The sequence below is a fragment of the Quercus lobata genome, chromosome 8, assembly GCF_001633185.2.
Source record: "Quercus lobata isolate SW786 chromosome 8, ValleyOak3.0 Primary Assembly, whole genome shotgun sequence".
Lineage (NCBI taxonomy): Eukaryota > Viridiplantae > Streptophyta > Magnoliopsida > Fagales > Fagaceae > Quercus > Quercus lobata.
In genome coordinates, this window is record NC_044911.1 from 54,779,771 (window position 1) to 54,787,891 (window position 8,121).

The 8,121-nt window shown below is 30.4% G+C and overlaps 1 non-coding gene across 1 annotated transcript; it reads left to right on the top strand.

Annotated features, from left to right (window-relative positions):
• The first annotated feature begins 6,692 nt into the window (after window positions 1–6,692).
• On the top strand, window positions 6,693–6,819 carry LOC115958699. The gene has a single exon (XR_004084623.1). It is a non-coding gene; the product is annotated as a U6atac minor spliceosomal RNA (small nuclear RNA).
• The last annotated feature ends 1,302 nt before the right edge of the window (window positions 6,820–8,121 follow it).

Sequence of the window (8,121 nt, forward strand, 5' to 3'; positions counted from 1 at the left end):
CCTGACCCATAAATCATTTGGGCCCCACAACTGACATTAGTGAATGTATAATTACATAAATTTACAAGTATGCTATAATAGCTATGTAAATTTACAAAAATACTATTCATTTTGCATTTCATTTTTTATTAGTATTTACGTATCTTGAAGATAAAGAAAGAAAGTAAATGATTGTTATTACGTGTGAAAAAAGATAAATAATTAAAAAAGTATGAAAATTTGATGTTTTAATAAAATATAGTACAAAAAAGATAATATGATGTGAAATGTTTTGAAAAATGATTATGAAAAATTAAAAAAGTAGGATCTTATATTAAAATAGACAAATACTTTTGCACAAGTTAATCCAAATACTCATAAAGATAAGACTCATTTGGTAAATATATTTAAACACATATTTTCAATTTTTAAATAATATTATACGTATTTTTATATTTTTTTTTATTTACATATTTTTAAAAAAATATAAATAACATTATTATAACAACTTTATCAAACTACCTATGATTTTAGAATAGTACAACAGTATACTTATCTCAACCAAAAAAAAAAAAAAAAAAGTCTAACAGTATACGTGTGCGTTGGGTTGGGGCATAGGATAGGGAAAAGTGGGAAAGAACGAAACGCACGAGGGGGCAATCTAATCAAAGGTGTGGAACCGCGCATGGGAGTGAAAGTGAGTTAGCAGAGTGAGTGTACGTGTCACACTGTTTCGAGGGATTCTCGTTGTCGGCCTTTGCTTCCTTCAATTTTCTCTCTGTTTCCGATAATTTCAGATCATCATCATTATCATCATCGTAGGTTTTTAGTTGTTTTTAACTTGTCGGCTCACTCAAGAAAACTGAAAACATTTGTTTAAATTTGTTAAAAACTGAAAACATGTATTTAAACTTGCGTACCAAAAAACGGACAGGATCTTTAAAAGTAGATTTCACTTTCTTTCCTCTTCTTCTTCTTTTTTTTTTTTTTTTTTTTTTTTTTTTAAGCATAAGAATCAATACCATTTACGACTATAAACACTATCAGATTCCACGGAGAGTGAAAATGAAAATGTATTTGCATTTTATTTACACCTTAATTTATACGATTTTCACAATGAGCACCAAGTTGTTACTAATCAATACACCATCACCAGATAAGGCAGGGAGTGAGTATATAATGGAGCTAGAATAGAATATTTCAAAATTCTAGCATATTGATCATGTGATAAGACTCACAAAAAGAACTGTTCAACCTTGTGATGAGTAAGAAATCCATTACACTTAGCCAACAAAAAAAAAAAAAAAGACTCACTGTCTGGTGGAATATCTGATTTTTTTAAACCACCATTTGCAAAATAAAATTTAGAGAAATCAGGTAAAACCCATGTATCAAAGCGTTTAGTTTTCAATTGCAAAACTAGGTAAGAATATAAATAATTTTCTAATTAAGCAGGCTTTCTGGACAAGGTGGAATATTAACCAAAATCCACCTATACTTGCATCATTCTGACCTTTCAATAATCATCAAACAACCAGCATATATACCAAAAGAAAAACAGAAAAATAATAATCAAATGTAAAACCCACTTCTTGAACTCTCAAATATATTACAACAGCTTCAAAATTTTAGGAATAATTTCTCTAAAGAACAAGAAACTTAGATATTCTTAACAAAACTCTCTCATAAGAACCAAATTTCGTGATTTAATTATAACAGATAGAACATTTCAATATGAGCTACAATTCTTTCTTCCTTCTAAGTAAAAATCCTCAGATTCATCCTCCTTTAATGTATATACTATCATATATATACACTCAAATAATAGATGGCTAAAAAATTATGAGTCATATATTAAGAATCACCACGCTCATGCCAACACACAAGCATGGTGATGCATCTCCTGAGTATATAGAACCTTGCTCTTTGCTCTTTCACCAACATACTGCATCTACGGCCAAAAGATTTACATGGGTCTCTCACATGCTTGCCACAGAAGCTTGTGTTTTCTTGCTTCATTCTTCTTCTTTCTTCTTCTTTTTGTGGCAATGATATTGCTAGAATTATTGCCTTGCTTCAAATTGAAAAAATGAAAAACATAGAGATGAGAGAGTATGTGAGAAAATTTATGATAGTTTGATAGAGGAGTGAGGGGGTTTATGGCTTTATATAATAAGTTGGATTATTGGTCATGGATATAAGATAAAACGATGGCGATTGTATCTCACAAATACCATTTTGTCCCTATTGGTATTTTTAAGGCAAGGATAATAAGGTAATTAACGTGTACAAATATGCTGCCCTGGCCTCCACTATAAACTATTAAACACGGTAGCTCCAATTTTGTTTTGTTTTTTTTTTTTTTAAATTCTATATTACTTTTTATTGATGTCTTTTTTAAGTAATTGAGATGGCAGTTAGAGAATAACGAGGTTATCACTAACTGAAATTAATTACTATTATTTTTCTTGTTTTCTTCAAAGAACAAATCTGTATTATAGGTATCATTAAGATTTTCTTTCTTTTTCCTTATTGTTTTTTGTGAAGGGAGAGGTGCACGGTGTTGACTGATGACCCAGTTATCATTGAGTAGGAAGACTTCAGCATTCTGATGCTGGATTAATTTGATATTGACATATATCTTGCTCACATGTTCTTATTGCTATAATCATACAGAAATAAAATAAAATAAAATAAAATATTTCTCTGTTATTAATAATTACTTTGATTATAAGAAAGTTTAATGGAGTAATGAACCATGGTTTTTATTTTTATGGTAAAATAGATTCGTAAAGAATAGAAGACAAACATCGAAACTAAATTCGATTAAATACATAGTGTATATAAAAAAGGTCACTTACTTTAATGCATACTGACTGTCTCTCCTTCTACCAAATTTTGGATTCTTTATAACTAATAAAAATATTTTACTAGCACAATAAATTTCATCACATTTTCAGTTATCACAACAAAAGTTCAGGTGCCCACTCACTACAGTTTTTTTTTTTTTTTTTAATACAATAAAAAAAATTACACTCAAGTCCATTACAACTTGGGTAATAATCAATCTTTTTGATAAGTGAGATTCAATCCAAGAAGTGGGGGAATTTCTTGGAGGAATGGGAGACTCGAATTAGCAATCTTTGTACTATGTTGTGTGAACTTCAACTAATCATAATATTAAGTATTTATATTAAAAGGAAGTAACATATGTAGTAAACATTTTTTTTTTTCAATCTCATTTTTGTGTGTGATTATTTTATGATTAATGGAATTGCATGAGAAATGAAAGGATATGTTTAATTCTTCTTCTTTTTGGCAAGCAAATTATATGCCTAGAGGGAGTATTGGTTTAGCTCATTTGTGGCCCATCAAGTTGCTAGTTGTAATATAAAGGGAACTCTCTCTCTCCAAAGATGAGGATGTTCTCCTTATGATTTTTTATCACTTTTTGTTTATGAATGTTCCTATAAGTTAGTGGATTAAGAAAAATGGAATTGCAATAAGCCAATAAGAACAAACCAATGTGAATTTTTCTTGGTATATCAATGCCCTACTAAGAAAGAGGATCTTGGTAATGATTAAGTTAGTAAAATAGGTTAGAGAATGGATAATGACAAAGTAAAAGTAACTAGAAATTGCATATTTTTAATTAGTGGAGTGATGGAGTATTAATAGGGCATAGGGACTTAGACTTGGAAGGAATTATAAGCCGAAATCAAGCCTCTTGGCTTGTCATCTGGTTGTTCTCTTTGGTTGATAGAGGGGACGGGTATTCGGGTAGCGCCCCCAAAATTGTAAGCACATGGAATACATCAAATGCAATTAATAGTTTGTGGAGGTGCTACAAATGTTGACGTTGATTTAAGTGAGAGATAATAACATTTAGCGGTTGCTCCTTCTGAGGAGAACCATACCAACTGATTAGCCAAGGAGGACATACATACTCACGCAAGTGAAGGCAAGTCATCTTGAGATGGATTAATCGACTGTTATGTTCAAGAAAGACTTAGTTACCAAGTGTTCGTTATGGGGATCGATAGTTTTCCTTGAGGTTAAACTAACACTTACTTTAGGGTTGAAAAGGGATCCCATTGATCAAGTCTTAGTAGACTTGAGAAGATGAGTTTTACGATAAATTCAAAAGTTCCCGAGGTAAATTGATATCCCACCTTGGATAGACTCAGGGTCCGTTTGGATACAACTGAAAACTGAAAACTGAAACTGAAAACTGAAAAACACTGTAGCGAAATAATTTTTAAATGTGTGAATAGTATCGTGGGACCCATTTTTAATGAAAAAGTTGCTGAAAAGTGAAATTTGTGGGTCCGTGAACAGTACACAATGTGCTGTGATTGGTCCAAAAAAATTTGAAAAGTCAAAACTGTTCATTTGATATCCCACCTTGGATAGACTCAGCCTCATTTTACTAAATAAAAAAAAATTATAAATTTAGAAAATTATTTTTTATACTATTATTTTTATTATGTAAGTTTAAGCTATTAAATTTTCAGGGGAAAAAAAGTATAAGCCAATGGTCTTTTTTTTTTTTTTTGGCACAATTATCTTAAAATATATACTTCATCAGCTTTACAAGATACTACCGACTTTAGGGCTAGTCAATGGGACATTATGAACATAAGAGGGAGATTTTATGTAAGATGAATCTCTTGAATGCTGTGTTAAATGCCAGTTTGAATTCTGACCTTGGAGATCGAATCGTCTGATCTGTCCAAAGTATGAACCTCATAGCCCGAATATTCTTTTTACATCATCTCCTGAAAAGAATGGAAAAAAAACTTAGCTCCTCTTGCTTGAAGAATAATTAAATTATTTGAATTTGCATGTGGGAATGCTTTCCCCAATACATGCAGAAAATACATGTCGAGAAATTCAGATGTCGAAGTTGGAACTCGGAACCTGATTCACAAACACAAAGACATAAACTTTGACAATTATTGGTAGGTTATCGAGGAACATCTGGGTGGTCTGATCAATATTAACATTATTACTATTATTTTCTTCTTTTTATGAGATATGCATAATTTGATAGTAAATTAATTATCACATTGTTTATAAAAAAATATAAAACTTTTGTTATATCATATATCTAAGGTAAAACAAAATGAACAAGCTGTGTAACAGTGTAAGTATCACCTGGCATTAGTTGAAGATCATGGACTTAAAAATTTAGATTAGTTATAGATAGTTAGTTTACTTTTTTATTTTATTTTTAAGTTTTGATCTCTTAGTTCTTTTTAACTTCATTTAAAAAAAATATAGTTTTGTTATGATTTGATTTCTAAGGAGAGATGGTGCTAAAAAAAAAAAAACTGTAATAAAATTAAAAGGAAAGACATGTATTTGGTGCAAAGGGATTTCTTTTTTTATTTTTTAAAATGAGAATGTATCTACTTTTTTTTTTTTTTTTGAGAGAGAGAATGTATCTACTTGACTCAAACAAAATGTATACTTTTGGAACAGAACTTATAATGTGTAAGATCTAACTTTTATTATATAAAATTGAATATTTCAATGCACTAATTATGAACCAGTGCGCTGTACAGTTTTGAACTTTTAATTAGTTAGTTAATTAGTTCCAAATAATTTTGTATAATTAATTAGAGAAAATTTGATATTGATATAATTTCTAATTAAATTGATATTAGGTTTGAAAGTGAGGTTCGGTTTCTTGAATGTTTTTTATTCTAAATATTTTATTTATCCATATCGATTTGGTTTTTGAAAACATAATTTCATTGTGATTTGATTTCTAAAGAGAGATTAAAACTCTAAAATAAAATAAACTATAATATATACTTAGTTTATATGATGTGCCCCTTTTTTTTTCCACTTTTAGTTTTTCCTATACGTTCTTTTTATAATACTTAGTTTTGTTTATTTATTTGCTTTTTTTTTTCTTTAAGATATTTTTAAAGATATTAAATTTGGTAAGGATGTGGTGTAAAACTCATGTTTTACTCATCCAATCCCAATATGCTATATCATCTTATCACATATTTAAGAATAAGTATAACCACACCCAATCAATTCTAATACTCATATATAAATCCAACCAAATTAAGAGTTTATTGAGATGTTACTAAGTGTAGTAGGATGTATTGAATTTCAAGTAAAATGATGATATGACAATCTCTTATTGGATAGTATAAAACATAAGTTTTACCATCCGTTTTTACCAAATTCGGACTCTTTTTCAAATATGAGGTACTTAGAGAGTCTTTTCCATTTTTATCTCCCGCCAACACACGATCCGTAAAATCCCTTGGGTAAACAAAACAAAACCAGTCAATTTTCATCGGACATATAACCTGATCTCCGAAAAATATGATTCAAAATCATCAATTACTAGGCAGATTGAGTTGAAGCCCAATGCAATCATAAAGCAGCTCCATTCTTGTGGTTACAAAAATTCCAAGTAAATCAGGATGATCTTTCTGTGGTATGTTTTAAGCTAAAATCATTTCGTTTTTCTTCGAGGAATAAGTTAAGGAACGTGGTGGGTGGGTCTTGTCTCTATTAGGGTCTAATAGCCATTCAGTCAAGCCCACTCAATATCCAATGGGTCCAGCCTTCGTACTGACTACTAAGGCCTCTCCAGGATTGTTATTCACAAAAGTACCATTGTCCCACATCGCCTAAATACATAGAGAACATTCTGTTTATAATAAGAATTCACATAATAGGAGTTTGTGTTCGTAAAAAGGAGAGATGGTTGGCATCTCCCCTGACAGGGACGGGAACGGTCTTCGGACTTACCTGTTACCACACACCCGGTTAAGGCTTCCCACTTTGATGGATCTCTAACCCAATTTTTTTTTTTCAATTCTTTTAGATATAATTCATGAAGCATTTTAAGCTCAACCAAGAGAATCTTTATAGATAGAATTTAGATTTTTTTTTCTTCATTATCGTTTTCAGATTAGAAAAATGTTTGAATTAATGCCAAATGAATAATAGTTCTATTCGGAAACAAGCATATTCTTCAAATTGCTAACAGAGTTCCTCATATTATTCACATTGTTTATTGGACAATTGCAATTCTATGAAGATGTTTCTTGGACAATTGCAATTCTATTCTCAGCAAAGATTGCAACTAGATAGAGCACATTCTTTCAGTACCATGAAAACTATAGGTCCCATACACAGATTCTAGAAAGAAAAAAATTCACATTTTAAGTACTTGCAGCATGTGAAAATTGATAATTTGAGCTGGTTTTTCTACAATAGCTTCTTGTCCCTACTAGATTTGAGTGAGAGAGCAAGTTTCTCTTTCTCTTTTTCAATTTTACAGATTTAATTTTGGTTTCTAGGTAATATAGATTGGGGGTAGTAAGGCTTGGGTCCATAGGTTGGTTGGTTACTGGTAAGGTCTTTTTCATTTTATATCATGTTCATTTACCTACTGCATCAATATCCTACGAACCTAGTTTTTTTGTTTCTGGATCAGCAAGCCCCAGACCAAAAATTTAATTAATAATTATAACCTCAAAGCCATGCCAAAATTAATATTCTCTAGGGCTTTCTTTGGGTACAATATTTACAACCAAATAGAAATTTGCTAAACATGCTTTTTTTTTTTTTTTTTAATTGATATAAAATTAACCTAATTTTGTAAATGACAAAGTAAGATTATAAAGTTAGCTAATCAAGGAGTATTTTTTTTTTTTTTTGCTTGCTGAATAATCAAGGAGTATTTATATCATCTAAAACCAACTGCTATATCTTCTTATTTTTAGGCAATTAATCTAACCTGCCATCTAAACTTTAAACAACTAGTGTAGCTCATTTAGTTGTTAACTCCTGGCCCATCCCAACCCTAAACAAAATTGCAAACTCTCAGGCTCTCAGCTACTATACTACAATCTACAACTTACAGAGTTGGTCCCGTGGACTTAACCTGAGGGGGAGGAAGTAGATTAAAATTGAATGATCAATTAATATTCATTGGTGTCTAAAATAGGGTTGACGGTTGGTGTTAGGGACATAATTATGTAATTGGCTAATCCAAAACATTTTTCTTTACTTTTTTTTTTTTTTTGATAATGAGATTGAACATTTATGATTTAACAGCACTTTGGAATGTTTATAGACACTAGAACTTTTAGCATGGACAATTGT